The sequence below is a fragment of the Macaca fascicularis genome, chromosome 5 (assembly GCF_037993035.2).
Source record: "Macaca fascicularis isolate 582-1 chromosome 5, T2T-MFA8v1.1".
Classification (NCBI taxonomy): Eukaryota; Metazoa; Chordata; class Mammalia; order Primates; family Cercopithecidae; genus Macaca; species Macaca fascicularis.
The window spans coordinates 54,319,701-54,345,745 of NC_088379.1; the positions used below are offsets into that span (position 1 = coordinate 54,319,701).

General features: G+C 36.7%; 1 long non-coding RNA gene across 1 annotated transcript in view; it reads left to right on the plus strand.

Annotated features, from left to right (window-relative positions):
- LOC107129678 (uncharacterized) overlaps positions 1-25,162 on the plus strand; it is a 70,716-nt gene extending 45,554 nt beyond the window's left edge. The window contains exons 2-3 of the long non-coding RNA XR_006698210.3: positions 13,383-13,609; positions 23,921-25,162. This is a non-coding gene — a long non-coding RNA (uncharacterized lncRNA). The remainder of the gene's footprint in view (positions 1-13,382; positions 13,610-23,920) is intronic.
- The last annotated feature ends 883 nt before the right edge of the window (positions 25,163-26,045 follow it).

Here is a 26,045-nt window from a genome sequence, read left to right on the forward strand (position 1 = left end):
TGCAATTATTAATAACTTAAGAATGTATGAAAAATGCACAAATATCAACTTACTGTTCATAAAGAAGAACCTGTTTTAATAAAAACACACCCAAATATGCATGGCTTAATTATCCATTTCCAGAATGACTATGTAATTGTATCAAGTGATTCAGCATTTAAATTCATTGATATAAAAGCCTACATTCACTTTATAAAGCCCTTTCTCTCAGTTTGCACACGAGTTATTCAACCTGCAGAGGCTTTTGTTAATCTGAGGTACATTCTTTATTATATTCTTGGAGAGCAACTTGATGCTGCTTTTAATAGGCTAGAAAAATAAATTATGTAGTATTTCATCAGAATGAAGGTTATATGTTCATTTAAGAGTGTGGAGTTCCCGGAGTTCCAAGATGGCCAAATAGGAACAGCTCCAGTCTACAGCTCCCAGCGTGAGCGATGCAGAAGATGGGTGATTTCTGCATTTCCAACTGAGGTACCAGGTTCATCTCACAGGGGCTTGTCGTACAGTGGGTGCGGGACAGTAGGTGCAACCCACCGAGTGTGAGTCGAAGCAGGGCAAGGCATCGCCTGAACCGGCAAGCACAAGGGGTCGGGGAATTCCCTTTCCTAATCAAGGGAGGCTGTGACAGACAGCACCTGCAAAATCAGGTCACTCCCATCCTAATACTGTGGTTTTCCAATGGTCTTAGCAAATGGCACACCAGGCCATTATATTCCGAGCGGGCCCAAAGGGTCCCACGCCCACAGAGCCTCGCTCATTGCTAGCACAGCTGTCTGAGATAGAACTGCAAGGCGGCAGTGAGGCTGGGGGAGGGGCGCCCACCATTCCTGAGACTTGAGTAGGTAAACAAAGTGGCCCCAGAAGCTCCAGCTGAGTGGAGCCCACCACAGCTCAAGGATGCCTGCCTGCCTCTGTAGACTCCACCTCTGGGGGCAGGGCATAGCCGAAAAAATGCAGAAGAAACCTCTGCAGACTTAAATGTCCCTGTCTGACAGCTTTGAAGAGAGCAGTGGTTCTCCCAGCATGGAGTCTGCGATTTGAGAATGGACAGACTGCCTTCTCAAGTGGGTCCCTGACCCCTGAGTAGCCTAACTGGGAGGCACCCCCCAATAGGGGCAGACTGACACCTCACACGGCTGGGTACCCCTCTGAGATGAAGCTTCTAGAGGAACGATCAGGCAGCAACATTCGCTGTTCTGCAGCCTTCACTGCTGATACCCAGGCAAATAGGGTCTGGAGTGGACCTCCAGCAAATTCCAACAGACTTGCAGCTGAGGGTCCTGTTAGAAGGAAAACTAACAAACAGAAAGGACATCCACACCAAAACCCCATCTGTACATCACCATCATCAAAGACCAAAGGTAGATAAAACCACAAAGATGGGGAAAAAAACAGAGCAGAAAAGCTGAAAATTCTAAAAATCAGAGCACCTTACAAAGCAGGAAAGAAAATGACTTTGATGGGTTGACAGAAGAAGGCTTCAGACGATCAAACTTCTCCAAGTCAAAGGAGGAAATTCAAGCCCATTGCAAAGAAGCTGAAAACCTTGAAAAAAGATTAGATGAATAGCTAACTAGAAAAACCAGTGTAGAGAAGTCCTTAAATGACCTGATGGAGATGAAAACCATGGCACAAGAACTACGTGATGAATGCACAAGCTTCAGTAGCCAATTCGATCACCTGGAAGAAAGGGTATCAGTGATTGAAGATTAAATGAATGAAATGAAGCAAGAGAAGTTTAGAGAAAAAAGAGTAAAAAGAACTGAATAAAACCTCCAAGAAACATGGCACTATGTGAAAAGACCAAATCTATGTCTGGTGTACCTGAAAGTGACAGGGAGAATAGAACCAAGTTGGAAAATACCCTGCAGGATACTATCCAGGAGAACTTCCCCAAACTAGCAATGCAGGCCAACATTCGAATTCAGGAAATACTGAGAACACTACAGAGATACTCCTCGAGAAGAGCAACTACAAGACACGTAATTGTCAGATTCACCAAAGTTGAAATGATGGAAAAATGTTAAGGATAGCCAGAGAGAAAGGTCGGGTTACCCACAAAGGGATGCCCATCAGACTAACAGCAGATCTCTCAGCAGAAACTCTACAAGCCAGAAGAGAGTGGGGGCCAATATTCAACATTCTTAAAGAAAAGCATTTTCAACCTAGAATTTCATATCCAGCCAAAGTAAGCTTCATAAGTGAAGGAGAAATAAAATCCTTTATAGACAAGAAAATGCTGACATATTTTGTCACCACCAGGCTTGCCCTACAAGAGCTCCTGAAGGAAGCACTAAATATGGAAAGGAACAACCAGTACCAGCCACTGCAAAAACATGCCAAATTGTAAAGATCAATGTTAGGAAGAAAATGCGTCAACTAACAAGCAAAAAAACCAGCTAACATCATATTGACAGGATCAAATTCACACATAACAATATTAACATTAAATGTAAATGGGCTAAATGCTCCAACTAAAAGACACAGACTGGCAAAGTGGATAAAGAGTCACGACCCATTAGTGTGCTGTATTCAGGAGCCCCATCTCGCATGCAGAGACACACATAGGCTCAAAATAAAGGGATGGAGGAGGATCTACCAAGCAAATGGAAAATAAAAAAAGGCAGGGGTTGCAATCCTAGTCTCTGATAAAACAGACTTTAAACCAACAAAGAGCAAAAGAGACAAAGAAGGCCATTACATAATGGTAAAGGGATCAATTCAACAAGAAGAGCTAACTATCCTAAATATATATGCACCCAATACAGGAGCACCCAGATTCATAAAGCAAATCCTTGGAGACCTACTAAGAGACATAGACTCCCACACAATAATAATGGGAGACTTTAACACCCCACTGTCAACATTAGATAGATCAACGAGACAGCAAGTTAAAAAGGATATCCAGGAATTGAACTCAGCTCTGCACCAAGTGGACCTAATAGACATCTATAGAACTCTCCACCCCAAATCAACAGAATATACATTCTTCTCAGCACCACATCACACTTATTCCAAAATTGACCACATAATTGGAAGTAAAGCACTCCTCAGCAAATGTACAAGAACAGAAATTATAACAAACTGTCTCTCAGACCACAGTGCAATCAAACTAGAACTCAGGACTAAAACTCAATCAAAACCGCTCAACTACATGGAAACTGAATAACCTGCTCCTGAATGACTACTGGGTACATAATAAAATGAAGGCAGAAATAAAGATGTTCTTTGAAACCAATGAGAACAAAGACGTAATGTACCAGAATCTCTGGGACACATTTAAAGCAGTGTGTACAGGGAAATTTATAGCACTGAATGCTCACAAGAGAAATCAGGAAAGATCTAAAATTGACACCCTAACATCACAATTAAAAGAACTAGAGAAGCAAGAGCAAACACATTCGAAAGCTAGCAGAAGGCAAGAAATAACTAAGATCAGAGCAGAACTGAAGGAGATAGAGACACAAAATCCTTTCAAAAAATTAATGAATCTAGGAGCCAGTTTTTTGAAGAGATCAACAAAATTGATAGACCACTAGCAAGACTAATAAAGAAGAAAAGAGAGAAGAATCAAATAGATGCAATAAAAAATGATAAAGGGGATATCACCACTGATCCCACAGAAATACAAACTACCATCAGAGAATACTATAAACACCTCTACACAAATAAACTAGAAAATCTAGAAGAAATGGATACATTCCTGGACACATACACTCTCCCAGAGTAAACCAGGAAGAAGTTGAATCCCTCAATAGACCAATAATAGGCTCTGAAATTGACGCAATAATTAATAGCCTACCAACCAAAAAAAGTCCAGGACCTTGAGGGATTCACAGCTGAATTCTACCAGAGGTACAAGGAGGAGCTGGTATCATTCCTTCTGAAACTATTCTAATCAATAGAAAAAGAGGGAATCCTCCCTAACTCATTTTATGAAGCCAGCATCATCCTGATATCAAAGCCTGGCAGAGACACAACAAAAAAAGAGAATTTTAGACCAATATCCCTGAAGAACATCGATGCAAAAATCCTCAATAATATACTGGCAAACCGAATCCAGCAGCACATCAAAAATTTATCTGCCAACACCAAGTGGGCCTCATCCCTGGGATGCAAGGCTGGTTCAACATACACAAATCAATAAATGTAATCCAGAATATAAACAGAACAAAAGACAAAAACCACATGATTATCTCAATAGATGCAGAAAAGGTCTTTGACAAAATTCAACAGCACTTCATGCTAAAAACTCTCAATAAATTAGATATTGATGGGACGTATCTCAAAATAATAAGAGCTATTTACGACAAACCCACAGTCAATATCATACTGAATGGGCAAAAACTGGAAGCATTCCCTTTGAAAACTGGCACAAGACAGGGATGCCCTCTCTCACCACTCCTATTCAACATTGTATTGGAAGTTCTGGCCAGGGCAATCAGGCAAGAGAAAGAAATCAAGGGTATTCAATTAGGAAAAGAGGAAGTCAAATTGTCCCTGTTTGCAGATGACATGATTGTATATTTAGAAAACCCCATTGTCTCAGTCCAAAATCTCCTTAAGCTGATAAGCAACTTCAGCAAAGTCTCAGGATACAAAACCAATGTGCAAAAATCACAAGCATTCTTATACACCAATAACACACAAACAGAGAGCTAAATCATGAGTGAATTCCCACTCACAATTGCTTCGAAGAGAATAAAATACCTAGTAATCCAACTTACAAGGGATGTGAAGGACCTCTTCAAGGAGAACTACAAACTGCTGCTCAATGAAATAAAAGAGGACACAAACAAATGGAAGAATATTCCATGCTCATGGATAGGAAGAATCAATATCATGAAAATGGCCATACTGCCCAAGGTAATTTATAGATTCAATGCCATCCCCATCAAGCTACCAATGACTTTCTTCCCAGAATTGGAAAAAATGACTTTAAAGTTCATATGGAACCAAAAAAGAGCCCACATTGTCAAGACAATCCTAAGCCAAAAGAACAAAGCTGGAGGCATCATGCTACCTGACTTCACACTGTACTACAAGGCTACAGTAACCAAAACAGCATGGTACTGGTACCAAAACAGAGATATAGACCAATGGAACAGAACAGAGCCCGCAGAAATAATACCACACATCTACAACCATCTTATCTTTGACAAACCTGACAAAAACAAGAAATGGGGAAAGGATTTCCTATTTAATAAATGGTGTTGGGAAAACTGGCTAGCCATATGTAAAAAGCTGAAGCTGGACCTCTTCCTTACACTTTATACAAAAATTAATTCAAGATGTATTAAAGACTTAAATGTTAGACCTAAAACCATTAAAACCCTAGAAGAAAACCTAGGCAATACCATTTAGGACATAGGCATGGGCAAATGCTTCATGTCTGAAACAACAAAAGCAATGGCAACAAAAGCCAAAATTGACAAATGGGATCTAATTAAACTAAAGAACGTCTGCACAGCAAAAGAAACTAACATCAGAGTGAACAGGCAGCCTACAGATTGGGAGAAAATTTTTGCAATCTACTCATCTGACAAAGGGCTAATAAACAGAATCTGCAAAAAACTCAAACAAATTTACAAGAAAAAAATAAACAACCCCATCAAAAAGTGGGCAAAGGATATGAACAGATACTTCTCAAAAGAAGACATTTATGCAGCCAACGGACACATGAAAAAGTGCTCATCATCACTGGCCATCAGAGAAATGCAAATCAAAACCACAATGAGATACCATCTCACACCAGTTAGAATGGCAATCATTAAAAAATCAGAAACAGCAGGTGCTGGCGAGGATGTGGAGAAATAGGAACACTTCTACAGTGTTGGTGGGACTGTCAACTAGTTCAACCATTGTGGAAGACAGTGTGGCGATTCCTCGAGGATCTAGAACTAGAAATACCATTTGACCCAGCCATCCCATTACTGGGTGTATACCCAAAGGATTATAAATCATGCTGCTATAGAGACACATGCACATGTATGGTTATTGTGGCACTATTCACAATAGCAAAGACTTGGAACCAACCCAAATGTCCATCAATGATAGACTGGATTAAGAAAATGTCGCAAATATACACCATGGAATACTACGCAGACATAAAAAAGGATGAGTTCATGTACTTTGTAGGGGCATGGATAAAGATGGAAACCATCATTCTCAGCAAACTATCACAAGGACAAAACACCAAACATTGCATGTTCTCACTCATAGGTGGGAATTGAACCATGAGAACACTTGGACACAGGAAGGTGAACATCATACACTGGGGCTTGTGGTGGAGGGGGGAGGGGGGAGGGATAGCATTAGGAGGTATACCTAATGTAAATGACAAGCTAATGGGTGCAGCACACCAACATGGCACATGTATACATATGTAACAAACCTGCATGTTGTCCACATGTACCCTAGAACTTGAAGTGTAATTTAAAAAAAAAAGAAAGAGTATGGAGTTGGGCAGGGCGAAATGATGTGTGTTAAGGAAGAGGGTAGCGATATAATGTTTAGGGTCAGTGAAGAACATCCAGTCTATGATACTGTTAAAAGTCGAAAGGGCCTGATTTTCTCTTTTCGAACTTTGAACCAGTGGGAAAAAAGGAAAAATTGTGAAGCAGATACAATGAATGTATTGCTTTTAATCCTAATAAAAGCTTAGGTTATTACACACAGATTAAGTTTGAGACAATTAAGGATTTCCTAATTCTAAAGCCAAAATTATTTCCAAATCACAGGCTGTGCTTGACTTTGCTTGTAGGGACTTGATGCTATAAATTTATCATAATGAAGAAACTAACAAAAATAAATGCTTCCTCTGATCAGGTAGGTCCTATGAAGAATAGAAAAAAATGCATAGCTTTGCTGCCTCGGTTTCTAGGAGAACAGGGGTATAGAAGAGATCATTAGCATTGTATTAACATATTCACAGAAGGGGACATCAGAAATGGGGTGTTAGTGTTCACATTTAATTTGAAAGGATTGTGCTATGTAGCCAAGGTGGACCACCAACAAGGAATTTGTAGAAAACAAGAATCAAGCAAAAAGAAACATGAAAGCTTATCCAAGAATGAGGGTCAAAGAGATCATGGACAAGGTAGCAGCAGACTAGAACCCTCATGAAAATCATTCTATATTTTCAGGTAGCTTTTCACACGTGACTATGACTAGACCTCATACAACCAACTTTTTATGCTAACATGTAACTTAGAAACCATTTATTTATTAGAATCATGTTTCTTATTTTGACACAATACTCCTTTTGCTAGAATTTTTATTTCACTCACTTATGATCTAAGATCTTTAGCATTCTTTAAATGCTTCTCATTACACATTTGTTTTTTAAATATTCAAAAATTCTACTAGGTAAATTCATAATTTGAACCTAGGAGAAGTAACTTCTAACTTACAATTCTATCCTGTTTATGCCAATCATTGATTACTGCCAAATTCTTTTATACAATTTTTAAATTTAAAGACTGACACAATGCAGATAAGTGGGAAGACAAAGAAAGCTCAAATAAATAAGAATATATGTATGCAATCAACTTCTCCACCAAAGGCAACCATTCTTTATATTTTAGTGTATATCCTTCCAGTATCTTTTTTGTTCATTATGCTTTTACTTTTAATCAAATGGTAGCACTTTTTAATATTATTTAATAGCAACATTCAGTATGTATTTTCTTATGATAAAACACATTTTCATTCACAGACACCTACAAATTGAACTAACATTTACTGAACTCTTCCCATTTATCAGGCATTGGGGTTAAGTACTGGGTCTATGAGGATGAACAAGAAAAACAGGCATAGGCATAGCCTTCATGGTGCCTAAAATTAATGGAGGAAGAGACAATAAATAAGTAAACAAACAAATTAATCAACAAATACCCTGTGAGCCAACATGCTATTATATATGATATGTTCTTGTTTTATTTTCTTATTATTTATTGAGATATACAATTGGCCGGGTGTGGTGGCTCACGCCTGTAATCCCAGCACTTTGGGAGGCCGAGGTGGGCGGATCACGAGGTCAGGAGATCGAGACCATCCTGGCTAATATGGTGAAACCCCATCTCTACTAAAAATACAAAAAACTAGCCAGGCGTGGTGGCGGGCGCCTGTAGTCCCAACTACTCAGGAGGCTGAGGCAGGAGAATGGCATGAACCCAGGAGGCAGAGCTTGCAGTGAGCCGAGATTGCGCCACTGCACTCCAGCCTGGGCAAGGAGCAAGACTCCGTCTCAAGGAAAAAAAAAAAAAAGAGAGAGATATACAATTGATTTTTACATATACCAATTAATGGTGGATTGAAGATCTACATGTAATAAACAAAACAATAACTACCTGGTAAGTGGAGTAAGTACAGTCTACCTCATCTCTTCTACTGAATATAGCTATGAAACTTGGACAGAATATGTGAAGTTGAGAACTCTGAAAGTAAATAATATAAGACAGATGAGAAAGATGACCAGAATTTGAAATATCAAACTGGCAGTGGGTTTTACCCAGAAGGCACTGGATCACAGAGATCACAGTATGGAAATCACAGAGAGGGAAAATTTAGGAAAATAACCATAAAGTTGCTTGTGAATGCCTGGGCTCACTCTCCACCTGTGCATGAATGGATCTAAGCTTAAGCATACCAAAAACCTTGAGAATTAAACTAACAGATACACCACTGCCCAGATTCCAGACTGGCCACTGGGGCAGTGCACACAGAAGAAAATGTCAAAATGGGATATTACTGTTCCTATTTAATCTCACAGTCAATATCGGAATGACACTGCAAAGACTTTGAAACTGAATTGACAAGGGAACCACAGCCTACAGAAAGTGTGTCAGAACTGGTGAACTGACAAATCCAAATAGCTTGCCAATACAAAAATTATCAACATTCTCTATATAATTCAAACAAGATGCAGAGTCCACATCATATGCAATATATCCAGAATACAATCCACAATTACTCAGCATTTGAAGATCCAAGAAAAGCTCACAGAAGCCAGAAGAAAACAGAACAAACTGCAAGAAAAAAGCATCAGCCAGGTGTGGTGACTCACACCTCTAATCCCAACACTTTGGAAGGCCAAGGCAGGTGGATCACTTGAGCCCAGGAGATTAAGACCAGTCTGGGTGACATAGTGAAACCCTGTCTCTACAGAAAAATTCTTTTAGAAAGATAGATGGGTGTGGTAGTACATGCCTGTAGTCCCAGCTACTCAGGAGGCTGAGGTGGGAGGATAGCTTGAGCCTGGGAGTTTGAGATTACAGTGAGTCAAATGGTGCTACTGCACTCCAGCCTGGGTGACAGAGCAAGACCCTATCTCAGGAAGAAAAAAAAAGGGAGAGAAAAATTAAAAACTATCAACTCAAAATTCCATATTCAGTAAAATCACTCTCTAGCTGAAATTAAGACACACTCAGATGAAAGACAGTAAGAGAATTTATTGCCATAATACCTGCTCACAATGAATTACTAAAGGAATTTGTTTAAACAAAAGAGAAATAGTGACAGAAGAAACTTAGAACATCAGGAATAAAGAAGGGGTAGATGTTCAATATATTGATAAATGTAATAGCTTATCCTTCTCTTTTTGAATTTGAAAAATATATTTGATGATCAACTTCTAGCAAGACTTAAAAAGAAAATTCTGAGGTATAAAGGGAAAACAGAGAAGACACAAATTACTAATATAAGGCATAAAACAGAGGACGTCACTGCAGGCACATCAGACTTTAAAGGAATACAAAGGGAATACTATAACCAATCTGTGCATATAAATTTAACAATGTAGATGAAACTGACCAGTTCATCAAAAACCTCAAAATGCTAAACCTTACTCTTTCCAGATGACATAGATAACCTGAATAAACCTATTTGTTTAATATCTTTCCCCCAAATACCTTTAGACCTAGAATATTTAAGTAAATTCTATGAAACATGTAGAGAAGAAATAAAAAAAATAAAAATTAGAAATAATAACAAAACTACACAATGTGTTTCAGAAAACAGAAGAAGGAAAAACACCTACTAACCTTTTTTTTTTTTTTTTTTTTTTTTTTGAGATGGAGTTTTGCTCTTGTAGAACAGGCTGGAGTGCAATGGCGAGATCTCAGCTCACCACAATCTCCTCCCGGGTTCAAGTGATTCTCCTGCCTCAGCCTCCTGAGTAGCTGGGATTACAGGCATGCACCATCATGCCTGGCTAATTTTGTATTTTTAGTAGAGATGGAGTTTCTTCCACATTGGTCATGCTGGTCTCGAACTCCTGACCTCAGGTGATCCACTTGCCTCGGCCTCCCAAAGTGCTGGGATTACAGGCGGGAGCCACCATGCCTGGCCAACACCTGCTAACCTATTTTATGAAGTCAGCACTACCCTTAGAGGAAAACCAAAGATAATACATATTTTTTCATGAACACATATACAACAATTTTTGAAAAAAAGAAAACCAAATTCAGCAATATAGAAAAAGTATTATACACTATAAGCAAGTGACATTTATCCATATTATGCACTACTAGTTCAATATTCAAAAATTAATGTAATCCATCATTTTAACAATCTGAAGAATATATTATATCTTACTCAATGGTGAAAGATTGAGTCCTTTGCCTCTAAGATCAGAAACAAGGGAAGGATATCCACTCTTACCATTCATATTCAATGTTAGATTGAAAGCAGTATCAACTATAACAAAGCAAGAAGAGAAATAAGTTATACAGATTGGAAAGGAAGACAATCTCAAGGAACCTGAAAGCAAACAAACAAAACTCCTAGGAATAATAAATGATTTTAGTAAAGTCAGAGAACACAATGTGAACACACTAAAATCTATGGTATTTCTATGCAAAATATTAAAAGAACACTTAAAACTCAACAATAAGGAAACAACCCCATTAAAAATGGGCCAAAGACCCTGACAGACAACTTACTGAAGAAGACATACAGATGGCAAACCATACGGAAAGATGTTCAGTATCATGTATCATTTAGGAATTGCAGATTAAAACAATGAGACACCACACACCTATTAAAATAGAACAGAAATGTGAACACTGATGACATCAAATCTTGGCAAGGATGTGAAGCAACAAGAACTCTAGTCCATTGCTTACCTTGTGATCCAGCAATCACGCTCCTTAGTATTTACTTAAATGAGTTGAAAACTTATGTTCACACAAAAACGTGCACACAGATGTTTATAGCAGCTTTATCTGTAATTGCCAAAATTTGAAAGCAACCAAGGTATCCCTCAGTAAGTGAATGGATAAGTAAACAGTGGTTGATTCAGACAATGGAGTATTGTTCAGTGTTAAAAGGAAATGAGCTATCATACCATTTCCATGTAAAGACATGGAAGAAACTTAAATGCATATTAGTAAATGAAAAAAAGACAATCTGAAAAGACTATACAATGGTATGAGTTCAACTGTGTGACAGTCTGGAAAAGGCAAAGCTGTGGAGACAGTGAAAATATCAGTGGTTGCCAGGGGTTGGGAGGAGGGAAAGATGAATAGGCACATCCCAGAGGTTTCTAGGGTAGTGAAACTATTCTGTATGATACTTTAGTGATGGATACATGTCATTATAAGTCTTTTTCAAACCCACAGAATGTACAATAAGAACAGAGAACCCCAATGTAAACTATGAACTTTGGGTGGCAATTATGTGTAAATGTAGGTTCATCAGTCATCACAAATACATCACTCTGGTGTGGAATATCAATAGTTGGTAGGGTGTGCATATGTGGGGACAGAGAATACTATATACGGGAACTCTCCTAGTGTTTTCTCAGTTTTGTATGAACTTAAAACAGTTTTAGGAAATAAAGCCTATTAACAAAAATCTCAATGGTCACATTAAGATTAAAAATGTCTACTCTTTGAAAGACATAATTAAGAAAATAAAAATGCCAGTCACAGAATAAGGTAACATATTCACAGTCTGTCTATATGTACTTCTACTAAATATATATATATATAGGCAGAAGACATATTCGGAACAGATAAAAAACTCTTAAAAGATATTAAGGAGAAAAGCAACTGTATAAAATGGGCAAGGTCTGGGCATGGTGACTCTTGCCTGCAATTCCAACACTTTGAGAGGCCAAGGCGGGAGGATCACTTGAGGTCAGGAGTTTGAGACTGGCCTAGGCAACATAGCGAGACCCTGTCTCCACAAGAAAAAAAAAAAACTAGCTAGGCATGGTGATGGATGTCTGTTGTCCTAGATTCTTGGAGACTGAGGCAGGAGGATCACTTGAGCCCAGGAATTTGAGGCTACAGTGAGCTGTAATTGTGCCACTGTGCTCCAGCCTGGAAAACAGAGTAAGACCCCATCTCAATAAAATAAAATAAATAAAATGGGCAAAACATTTGAACAAACACATTATAAAAAAGATAAAGTGCCCAATAAGCACATAAAAAGAGGCTGAACATCATTAGTCATTAGGATATGAAAATTAAAACCACAATAAAATATACCCCAGAATGGCTGAAATTTAAGACTGACAATATAAAGTGTTTGCAATTATGAGGAAACATACTCTTATACATTGCTACTGGAATTGTAAAATGGTGCAGCTGCTTTGAAAATAGGTTAGCAGTTTCTTATAAAGTTAACCATTTATGTAAGACTGAGCAATTTTATTTCTAGATATTTACTCACAAAGACTTAAAAACAAATTCTCACAGCAGCTTGACTCAGAAGAGCCAATAAATGGAAATAATTCAATGTTCATCAACAAGTAAATGAATAAACAAATTATGGTATGTAACAATGGAATATTACTTAGCAATAAAAAGAAATGAACGAATAATATATAGAGAGCAACAGAGATGAGTCTCAAAAACATTATTCTATGAGCAAGAAACCAAACACAAAAGAGCACTTATTGTATGGTTTTATTTATATGAAGCTCTAGAAAAGATAAATCTAATTTTTAGTGATAGAAAGCAGATCAGTGGTTGCCTATGGCTGAAAGTTGGAGGCAGATTGACTGGATAAGGGAGCAGGGGAATTTGGGGATGTTAGATATCTTCTATGTTTCAATTGTGGTCAGAGTTACATCAGTAAATAAACTGGTAAAATTCATTGGAAATATACAAAGTATATGCATTTTATTGTATTTAAATCATTCTGCAACAAAGTTAATATTTAAAAACTCTCAATGGTTTTACTAAGACTCTTGCTTTCATGATATTGAATACATCTTAAATTCGAGCAACAAAAGAATTTATTAGCTCACATAGTCAAATATATACTTTATGTACTCATACTATAGGAAAGGCAGCTGGGAAGCCTACCTCAAATAAAACAAGAATTGGGAACTCAAGTATTGACAAAACTGCCTCCATTTCTCTTCACAGGACTCTCTCTATTGCTGGCCTTGATTCCTCAAGATGGCAGAAACTAGGACAGCTGACAACTCCTAGACTTACATTCTCATGGATTCATCAACCAGATAAACATCTTTCTCTGGGGGTCAAATTTGAAAAATCTGGAGGAGGACTTCAGTTAGCTCCACTTGAGTCATGTGGCTATCTCTGGATGGACCACTGTAAGGGTTGAGTTACTATGATTGGCTCAGATTGAGGTAAGTGGCGATTTCCTAACCAAACATTCTGATGAGAAAGACCAAGTTATATAAGAAGAAAGTGGGTGCTTTTAGAATATAAATTAAAACCAGAAGCAAAAGAGACTTTTTATAAAAAGAAAGAAATAGTATAAACAAGGCTACTGAATCACTTAAAACTAAAAATCCCTTCTTATTTATTTTTCCAATAGTGAATATTAAAGAAAAATATTTTAAATTCTCGAAGCCTGTATCTAGCTGAGACAACAAATTCATAAAGCATTTATTTCCATCTCTAAACTTCTTATTTACTAAGAATATGAACATTTTATACCACCAGAAGTTGATCAGGCTTTTTTACTCATGTTATGAGGGAAGAAAACAGTTGTTCCTATAATCATAAAATTGCTCAGCTCAAATAGAGAGATGAACCCACTGGGGCCATCACCAAGTCCCTTTTTCCGTGCATACTGTAACATTGTTACACTGTTGGATTCCTCTTCATAAGTTGGGTTACATTCACTGCAGATGGTACATCTGACTTTAGAGCAGGTGTTGTAGCAGGCCTGGCCCGCAGCATCCTGATGCTTATCACCTGGACAGTTTCCAGCCACAGATTGGTCTTTGAGTTGTTGAGGAGATTGTCAGGGAGATTGATAGTGTGAGCCATATTGGAATTACCCATGATAAATGACAGGATTTCCTCCACTCTTCTCAAGAGACAAGCTGTGAATCACAACACTGTTCAGCTAAACTTGATGAGTACCTCTTTCCACGTGGAAGTTGCCTAAAAACACATTTACATCCAGACTTGGGTCACCTCCACAAATCAGAGCATTTAAGCTCCAATGACTCACTCTTGGAATATGGAAATCAACTAACTGAGTATAAGATTTGTAGACCTGAAAGATAGTTTTGGTAATTTTTTTTTGTTATTTACTTTGCCAACTATTACCTATTTTATGTTTAGTACGGTGCCAGTTAGGTTAAGCTAGGCTAAAGTAACACATAAAGGCTGAAATATCAATGTTTAGATATAATGCAATTTGTTTACTCATTTAACAGTCAGATGATATTGCTAAAGTGGGAGGGAAGGACCAGTAGTAGAATCTACACCAACCAGTCATTCAGAGACATGTTTCTTTTAATCCTAATGCCTCTGAATTCAATATGTCCCTGGAATAACTATTGGAAGAGGAAGAAGATGACAGATTATATGGGAGAGATATTTATGGGGCATATCTGGAAGTAATATTTACCATTTCTACCACATTCATTGTCTAAATCTGGATTACGTATTCCAAATTTAACTGCAAGGGAACAGAAAATGTGGTTTAACTGTTTAACCAGGAAGAAGAACAGGGAAATGGATATTGGTGATTATTAGCAATCTTCGCTACACAGGCACTGCAGCAATGCAAATGGGAAAATAGCAAGTTGATTGAAAACTGAAATTTACTGGAATGAAGTCAGTGATTTTTCATCTACAAGGAAGTCTCATACTTTTATTTATTTCTTTATTACTATTGGATAAAATTCTCTTCTTAGAATGGGTAAAACTATTTCTCAAATCACAAAAGTAAAGTATGTAAAAATCTCCAAAATTTCAATAGTGAGCTCAGCTATCATAGAGAATGATATGTGATTTACCAACTTAAAAGATTCTTAAAACAAAAGGCAAACTAAAATTCAGTTAATAGACTTATCAAGAGAGAAAAGGTGCATTTATAAAATTCTCAATTAGGCTGGGCATGTTGACTCACACTTATAATCCCAGCAATTTGGGAGGCCAAGGCAGGGAGATCATTTGAGGTCAGGAGTTTGAGACCAGCCTGGTCAACATGGTGAAACCCCATCTCTACTAAAAACTAGAAAAATATTAGCCAGGTGCTGTGGCCCACACCTGTAATCCCAGCTACTGGGGAGGATGATGCATGAGAATCGCTTTAGCCGGAGAGATGGAGGTTGCAGGGAACAACAACAACAACAACAAAAACCACAGAGAAACCAGTAATACCATTTTTTATTTTATAATAGCTAAATTACATATAAATTAAAAATAAATTATAAATAAATCCACAATCAAGAAAAAATATCTGTATTGTTTACTTCTGATCTCTTTATTATGCCCTCACCCCAACCCTCTGAAAGTAGAAGCCTAAGTGATTTACTTATGGCTAAGTATGGTGAGAAGCTGGGAGAGCAGTTTACTTCTGAAATGTCAGAGGAGACCTTGATCATGATTGCTGGGGCCTTAGTAATTACATGGCAGTAATGTTGATCCTAATCCAGACTTTATCCACCGTGGTCTTCCTGGACTCATCATCCCCATATCAAACCTTATAGTGATGTACTTTTCCTGGCCTGATAGGTAATTAACCAACTTTCATTCATTCATTCATGATAAGTTTTTTTTAAAAATTAATTTTAGGAAGAAGAAAAAGAGGGAAAAAGAGAGATACCAAAGAGAGAAGCATATATGTGAATACATTACAGACTTAGATTTCTTATGCAAATTCAATCCACTAGTAACAAAATACAATAGAGTATTATGTCATATTTACCAAGTACTCATTTTTCATGAAGCATTATTCTAAATGCTTTAGAACGGCAGTCTCCAACATTTTTGGCACCAGGGACTGATTTTGTAGAAAACAATGTTTCCAGGACCAGGTGGTGGGGGATGGTTTTGGAATGATTCAAGTGCATTACATTTATTGTGCACTTTATTTCTATTATTATTACATTGTAATATACAATGAAATAATTAGACAACTCACCATAATATAGAATCAGTGGGAGTCCTGAGTTTATTTCCTGCAACTAGACGGTCCCATCTGGGGTTAATGGCAGATTGTGACCGATGATCAGTCATTAGATTCTCTTAAGGAGCATGCATCCTAGGTTCCCTCACATGTGCAGTTCACAATAGGGTTTGCCCTCCGATAAGAACCTAATGCTGCTGCTGATCTGACAGGAGGCGGAGCTCAGGCAGTAACCTGAATGATGGGGAGCAGCTGTAAATACAGATGAAGCTTTGCTTGCTCTACCACCACTCACTTCCTGCTGTGCGGCCTGCTTCCTAACAGGCCACAAACTGGTACTGGTCTGCGGCCTGGGTGTTGGGGACCCCTACTTTAGAATGTCTAACATGTGTCTAACGTTACTTGGCATCACTATTATCTCCTTCCAAGGCCTCCCCTGAATGGCAGAAGTGAAGCTGGGAGATTTGTTTTCCAGAATCCTTCTTTCTGTAAGATTCCTGGTTAGAGTTTGTAAATTACAGGAAACTGAAACCAATTAGGAAGACATAGGTGAAGGAGCTCTTAGTCTCCAAAGGCTGATCTACTCAGACTCATAGGCTTCCTGATGAATCATTGACAGCCATCTGCTTTGCTGCTACAGACAGAAAAATTGATAAAATATTCTCAAAGACTCTGGAAAATTGCAGCAACTTCTCAGAAGTTTTATGAGAACCACACTATTTGTTGCTTTCATATGACATCTTCAGTGATTGGTTCCCTGATATTGGAGGCAGCTTATTGGACTTCCAATGGGGGTTTGAGGGTCAACAATCATGAACGTCTCTATTTTGATATTAAGCACTTATTATCCAGAAAATATGTGATGACTTCTGTTTAACTGACCACATATTACTTTGATACAAATAATCAAAATCATTTTGTAATATAGACATACAAGCACATCACCTACATTTTTTCATATGAAACAAAAGCTTAGAAATGTAAATATCTTGTTAAAGTTTTCACAGCCAGAATTCAAACTTAGTACATTAACTCACGAATTATGCTTTTCTTATAATGTTCTACTCTCAATTAAGTCAACACCGGTAAGAGATAGACAGAATTTTATAATAAAACAATAACTCAGCAATATTAAGCATGTACCTTCCTATCAGCCACCATTCCTCTCCTTTTTCCTTAAAAAAAAAAAACTTTCTAGAGTTTCTTTTCCACAGTATCAATATTAACGGTTTGCATTAGCTTTCTCATTAATCAGCCAGCATTCCTCTCCTTTTTCCTTTAAAAAAAAAAAAAAAATATATATATATATATATATATATACATCTCAATGTTAATGGTTTGCATTAGCTTCCTCATCATATCTACAATCTATCAAATTTATTGGTAAATATTGAAATTTCTAGACTCCTAGATTTGCTCATAATCACCTTAAACTATTGAATGCTCAAGCATTGTAGTTTCTGCTTAAGTGGTAGTTACAAATGTGAACACAAAAAAAGAATCTTATTTTTTCAGTAATTGTTTCTCACAGGAAATTGCAATGAGCAATTAAGCAGGGTAGAATCGCAAACTAACCTGTAAGCTTTCATGAGAAGAAATGTTTCAAAATAAAAACAAAATAAAAAGATAAAATAGAAAAATTTTATCATGTAAAGTAATCAGGACAAAAAACAAGGTTCTCAACTTAGAAGAGGTGTTAATAATTTGGGGGTCACTTTAAATTACCATTTCTTTAGAACATTTATGTTCACTTTTCCATTTCCTTGAAGAATGAAAAATAAAACACGTGTAAACTTTAATTGTATGCAAGAAAACCTGTTCATTACGAGCCATTGATCATGTGTTTGTGGATATAATTTATTATAACAAGATTGTGTCCTAGTTCTTCTAGAAGAAATAGACACAGACTTGAAGAACTATTTTCTCTGAGTCCCATAATTGGAAACTTTAAACAAAGTTCCTTTAAACAAAGTTATAATTTAAAATTTTAAATTTAAATATTTAAATATTATTTAATAATTGATTATGTAAATTATTTTACATTAAACATTTACATTTAAATTTAAACTTATTATTTTAAATTAAAGTATTAGAATTATTAAAATATTTAATATTTAAATTATTTAATTTTTAAATATTAAATATTATTAAATAAATTTTAAATATTACTCCTTAAATATTATGAATATTATGAATAGAAGCTTCTAGAATGCTTATGACTGCAATTATAGATAGGATAAAATCTTTCCTTCCAGACGAGATGAATCAGTTACTCTAATATATTTTCTTGTGCTTTATGATTTTTTCCTTGAAGTCTCATGGCAGACTTTCATTATCCTCCTCATTTTAAAAAATGAGGACATTGAAACCCATACCAGTTTGCTCAGAATGACTGAGAAACCAGGGTAAAACTATACCCAATTCCATTTCTCTCGCTAAATCCTCATCAATAATGCCATAGGAATACTGAACTAATGGAAAATAGTCATACACAAGGGGAATACAGAGAAAATATTTGCCATACAACTTGAACCAAAAGATATAATATTTATTTATTCAACAGTTTATCTCTCATTTGTCTCATGCAATCCTTTAATTAGTTTTCAGCTCTTTCAAAAATAAATTTGAAGTGGCTTATGCCAACATCACTCCATTAAAGAAGTTCTAGATGAGTTGATGTTAGTACTGTCCCACATTCATTAGATTACTATTATTGCCTTTGCCTAAAATTTATTTTGATGGCAAATGTATTAAAGAACTTGCAATATAAATCTAAAATTCCAAATGTTAGTATTTAGATGTCAAACTTGAACTAAGCCTCCTATTTCCTCATCCCGATAAAGGAATGAGACTAGTTCATATTGTGTCTTTGGGAGAGCAAGAAAAAGTCTTCCTCTGGAGAGAGGCCGGCATATGGTTGGAAGGCTGGGCAGGCAGACAAAGTCATGGTGAGTATCAAGAAAAATGTACCCCTTCTTCCTAGTGGATATAGGCCCACATCAGATGTTTGGCTTGGCAAGCAGACTATGGGCTGTGTTGTAGCTCCCACTCACCCCCGACTCTGGGTGCTTCGGTTCAAGGTATTAATACAACCAGCACAGATAAAAGTAGTAACTCTACATAAGCACCCTTCTTAGCCCTCAGATCTCTGATTCTGCATTACAAAATACTGTGTTTTTGGGGTTTTTTTGAGAATGCAATAGATTGTTAACTTTTATTCTTGTTTTGTCATCTACTTACTTACAATATTTTAAATTTTACATTCTCTTACCATTTAGAGGACAATTTCTTTGCAAATGAGCCCTTTTCTGAGTCCTTTGATATTCATTGGTAATGTTATTCTTTTGTCCACTTCTTGCTCCCTCTCTCTACCTGATTTCGTTAATTATCCCAAGTTGTACCTACTTTCCTTTTACTCTCAAACCCAAATTCTTCCCTCTTTGTCATTAATAGCCTCTCATTTTACTTAAGTGAGACAACAGTACAATCATAAATGAATTTTAATTTTCTTCTCTTCTAATTTAGAATATCTCTACAATAGTATTCTAAGCATTCCTTTTCTGTGTTAGAATTTTTGAAGTTTACTTTTGAAAACTGAACCACCACGTTTATTATTTGTTTTGTGTTTTTTCACCATGTTTATTATTTGAATACAAATGTATTAAGTGCTCATGTGTGCCTGGTCCTGTGCTACCTGCTGGGGAAACATTGGCGAAAGATATTCATGTGTTCCTTCATAAATACACAATCAGATGGGAAAGTAAACAAGGACTAGGCAATTGATGATCATACAGGGTAAAAATTTTCTCTGACAGAGGGATGGAATATTGTGTAAGGACAAATTAGAGACATCCACACGAGGTTTGGAATTGGGAGAAGTTTCTTTCTTCTTCTTCTTCTTCTTCTTCTTCTTTGTTTTTAGACAGGGTCTCATTCTGTCACCCAGCAGGTTGGAGTGCAGTGGGGCAACCATGGCTCACTGCAGCCTCAACCTCCCTGGCTCAAGCAATTCTTCCACCTCATTCTCCCAAGGAGAAGCTCCTCAGAGAAAGGATTGATCCCTTCAGAATGAAGAGGAGATGGCTGGGCAGAGATAAGGGAGGTAGGAGTAGTTTGCACATTCCTGGGAGAGGGAGGAATGGGTTTAAAGGCCTGGAGATAAGAGACATTGTGATTGGCCTTGAATATAATTCAACAACAGAAGAGAGCAGGCCTTCATGATACTAAAGGGAATTCTGTATAATTGGAGCATGGAACACCATTGAAGAATAGTAATAGAAGAAAAAACAGAAGTAAACAGGGATAGATAACTCAGGTTTTGGAAGCCATGTATTAATTTTAGTTTTTTACTGATAACTTGATTTCAATATTACAATCTTTTCATTGTTTTTTAGCAAATACTTTTCAAGCATCTATTATGTGTTAGACTGTATTCTGTGCTAGATATTTAAGATATATCTACAATATGCTAGATTTCCAAGATACATCAGTGAACAATAGAGCAAAATATTCTCTGCCCTTTTGAAGCTTATAGTTAACAAAGAAGATGCGGTATACCTAAGAAGGCATATCATATGATAGAAGTATGAAGAAAAAGAAAAAGAATAGAATGAGGGCATTGTGAAGGGCATGAAGTTGTGTTTGAAATGCACAACTGTGGATTAGCTTCATTGGGTATCTCTTCCCCATCTTTCTGTGCTCTCTAGTTTAATTGAGAGCATCACTGTCCACCCCGATACCGGTGTTAAAGCTCATTGGTTGCTAAAGTCTTGGACTCTGCTTCTCCTTTTGTATTCCCATTGCCATTGCCCTACACCACAGCATCCTGAACCCTCATTCAAATTACAACTACCAGTCTGTTGGTCTCCATTCTTTCTCCGTTATAAATTCTTCTTCATCCTTGATCAGAGCCTTCGTTCCAAATAACAAGTAGCCGGGCCACTCCTTTGTTCAAAACCCTTTCCCACCTCTATATTGTCTACAGATAAGGGTCCTGACACCAAGTATGGCATTTAAAATCCCCCAAAATCTGACCTCTGACTAGCTATGGAACTGCTTTCTAAAATTTTTTCTCCTGTAGCCCACCAAGCTAATAGAGCATTTAAGCATGGACTTTTCCTTCTTTTGGACAATATTTTGCCTATAATGTTTTGTCTTTTATGGCTCCCTGTCTCTCCTCATCATTGTATGTTTTGCAGTCAAAATCTCCTCTATCTCTAAAGCCAGGTCACATTTGCTTTCATTGGTGAAGAGTTTCCTATTTCTTCCCACTCATTCTAAATAAGAGTTCCATTTTATGTTCTCCCATGGAATTATGTTTTTTTCCTTATGGCATCCAAGTCTTGTAGTTTCATTCTGAATAATTCTGTCTGTAATTGTTACAGACAGCAGACAGTGCAGCCATTAGACTGTAAGCATACTCAGGACAGGGACCTTCCTATTGCTCCTCTCCTGGTTTTCCTGCTATAATTGTAGCTCAATGTTTTCTGTAGAGTATGGGCTCCAATAAGTGTTGAATTTAAATTCATTTTCTTAAACTCTGGTTTAGGCAATATTTTATTTTGGAGGTCAATGTATTAGCGATCTCATTCATAGAATTAACATGATGGATAAGAACATTTTTAACAAGCATCTTTTAATAATTATAAATGCCAGATTTCATCAGAAGCCTAGAGCAAGTATTATCACTGTGAGACAAACTAAATGCTACATGTGTCAATATTTACACAAGCAGATTACAACAGTGTGGTCTCATCAGTTCAGCTATTGTGTCTTGTGAGCTTAACTAAATTTCAAACTCCATAAGGAACTGCATTTTCCCCTGAAGTTATTAAAGGGTAGATTTCTTTTAATTAAACTCATTTGCATGACTAAATTAGATTTAATTACTCTCATTCATTTCACTAATACCTTTCTTTGATTGGAGATGGAGAACTTTTGTAATTGATTAAAATAGCATGCTCTGGCCTTCTCCATTGATTCTGGAGAAGAGCTCTAATTTATGCTTTTAAATGACTAGGGAAACAAATTTTTTGGATCTAGTGCTACCGCCAACACTCTTCATGAACCTGGGATGGACACACAACCAATCTGCTCCTCAGCTTCTCCCTCCGATAAGCACTGTAGCACTGATGGTAATGATACTTCTTTTGGCCTACAATGCAAAGGCAAATGATGCTTTCAATGTGGAAGGGCTTGAAACATTCCTACAGATTATAAGCCATGAATATTATTGAAATTATTAGTGTCAGAAATTAAAGCTTTTGTTTTAAATGTTTTCTAAAAATGAAGTTCTCCTTTACCTTTTGGGTGGTGATCATTGTTTTCATAGCTTTAGATTATCAAAGTTTACTATTGTATTCATTCATTCACTCATGCCTGCATGCATTTATTCAGTGTAAATTTGTTTTCATGCAATATTACAGATACGGTGACTGTCATTGGACAGAATTAGATAAAAGCTTAACAAGTATAATAAAACATATTCCTCCCTCAGGAGTTCAGTCTTGAGAGAGAGAGGTTAATATGTAAAGAAATACATTTTGATAAATGGAATAAAAAAATTGCATACAAGGTTCATGGTTGAAAAAGGGGAAGTTTTTAACTCAGCTTGAAAGTACCTAAAATAGATCTTATGAGATAAATGCATTTAAAAAGATAGGAGAGGAAGGACAAAGGAATTCTAGGACATTCTAGGAATTCTAGGACAAAGGAATTCTGTGTTCAAAGGCACTCAAGCAAGAATAGAATGACATATTTGGAAAACTCTAGATTAGTTTGGCTTAAGTTTTGGCTTAGAGCATGAACTGATAGGGAAGGAGTTTGGAGAATAACTCATCCTGGGGGTGATTTGGCTTAAAGCAGGTAAGTAAAATGAATATATTTAAGTATTAGAATGATAGTGAAATAACAGTATGGAAAGTAGATTCAAGGGAAATAAGTCCTGTTGGGATATTCTTCAGTTCAAAGATAACGTATACCTGTAATAATGTAGTAACAATAAATTTGGAGAGAAAAAAACAAATGTAATGTATTTCATTGGTATTTATTTAGCAGACAGAATTGTCAGGCAGAAGTTTAAGATATCTTCTACGTTTCTGCATTGGATGATATTTTAAGTAGTGGTAGCACTACCAAAAGCTTAAGAAGATAAATATATTTAGGGGTGTGACTAGGAGGAATTCTAATTCAAGTTTTGGGGATGTAATTTTGAAATGAAGACAATACATTTGTCTGGATCCTAGGATAAGGGTATAGAAAAACATTCTAGATTTGAGAGTTGCCACTGAGGTTTTCATGTGTTGTTTTGTTTTGAATCTACTCTTTACTTTCTTTTATGAAATGCCCCTTTCCTGAGTTACTGATTCTGGTTTGACTATTAAAAGGCCACGCCTCTCCCTCTGATGGTGGAGGGCACTTGAATCAAGTCAGGCCAATCAGAAAACAAACACAGGTACTGGTGAGGATGCTGGAAGAGAGGTGGTCGTGTTTATTTTTTTCAGTGGAATTACTAGCTGTTAGAATAAGTAAGCCCAGAGTAACCGGTGGGGTCTTTGTCTCCGTATAGGTAAAGTCTGCAGATGAAGACGATACAGAAGTTAAAAAGCTAACAAAAGAAACAGTTCTGCTGATATTTTTGCACTACTGGATCCAGCAAAGTCTTTAGTTAACTTTCTCCTTAATGTTTTAGATATGTGAGCTAATAAATTTTGAGTTTCATGCCTTATGCATGTTTTTATTTCTGTTACTTGTATCCAAAAGCTTCTTAACTAACTCAGAGGTTTTCACCAAGTGAGTTGTAATTCACGTTGGGAGGATGAGTGTCATAGCTCAGGTCAGAGTGTAGTAAGTGAGGAGAGAAAAAGATTAAGATAGAATAATCAGGGGAAACGTGAAAATTAAAAGATAGATGGAGGAAAAGAATCCCACAAAGAAAAATCAATTAAGAAGCCTAGCAAAGGGTAGTATGATAGAAGCCAAAGAAGTAACAAAAACATCAAGAATAATGGAATGTCTTAGGGAAGAGGTGAGGTCCATATTAAACAGGACAAGATTTATCAAAATGTCTGTCTGATGTAGCAATCTGAAGGTCATAGATGACTTTAATAAGAACCGTTTCAGTAGAGTGGTGGGTGTAAGACAGATGGAATACATGTGAGAAAGTGAATTCAGTGAACTGATTTTGTCTCTCAAGATTATGTGTAAAGGGGCAGTGGGAGATTGAGCTTTGTCTTCAGTGAAATGCATAGTCTTTCTGAGGCTAGAAAGAGGTTTTTTTTTCCCCCCCTAAGTTGGGAAAACCAGCACCTCTATAAGTGCTAAGAAAACACACCATTTTTCTTCTGCCCTTTCTTGTTTAAATATGGTACTTTTAACATGGCTTTTACAAGGAATCGTGTGTTGATTACCAACATAAAATGCCAAATAGATAAGAATAGTGACAAATATAAATCAGAGGCCTGTTGGTTTATTTCATTCACTTAGGCAAGTCCTAGAGGTTTCCCATATTCTGATGCTTCAGTTTTCTTTCACACTAAAAAGTAGAAAATCTTTTTGTAACCAAAAAATGCATACTGAGACATAGAAAATCATAATTTGTGCCCTGCATCCATATCATGACACATAGCCAGCTAATGACTGGCTCCTGCAAATATTTTCAAAACAATGGTCTTGATTTCAAAAACTGCTTTGTTACTGAACAGAACTGTTTTCCCAACAGAAGATTGTCATTATTCATTTTAAGATATCCATGTTTGCTGAAGTTGATGTAATATGATTTATCTCAATAAACTAAGCTCAAAGCTTTGCATTATTTGGTGCCATTTCTACTCATTAAATGTCATATTTTTAATCTCTCTATTACAATGTATAAGTAACATTTATCAAACCACCTAGGATATGAATCTATTTGTCAGTTTCATGTTTTTTAAAATATAATAATAGTAACTATAGAAAAGAAACATTTAAAAATAAAGCATAGTATTGCTTCTTAAGTAAAGCATCACATTGTTAGTAAGTGGCCTATTTACTCTTTAAAAAAGAGAAAATTCTCAAATATTGCATAAATAATAATGTACTAATAGTCTTGTCTGTCTCTTCCAGCCTATAAACAAAATCTAGGGTAGGATAAGCCAAAATAACTCACCATAATGGATCAATTTTTGGAGAGTTGAAAAGCCTATCTGCATTCTGGATGTAGACACCTGATTCCTAATCAGGAAGAGTTTTGAGGTGAGCACCTTCCTTTTCAAGCCTGCATTTGGGTATTTGGCTTGGGTGTACACAGTCATAAAAAGGAATGTGTCATGGAAAGAAATGGAAACAAACAAGCCACAATATCAAAAGGAAGAAAAAAAATACCACAAGCCACACTTTCACAGTCCTCTATTTATACTAGCACATTCTGGGAAAATCACTCAAAAACCTGTTACTAATCATTTAAACCTTAGGCTGTCGACATTTTTCTGCTTTGCTAGCCAAATAATCATGTGCAGCAGCCAGAGGGTTAAAGAGCCAGATTTCCTGTCCCATACTGTAGCTTTGTGTGAGCAATATGGAGGACCCCATCATCGCTGCAGAGGCTCCTGTTGAACATGAAGAGGTCTATCCAGGCAAAAATATGTGCAGCCTTCTGGGCCAGATTTGCTCCGGAAGGGCTTCTGAGTTGGCTGTGCAGTGAACTAAGCTGTCCA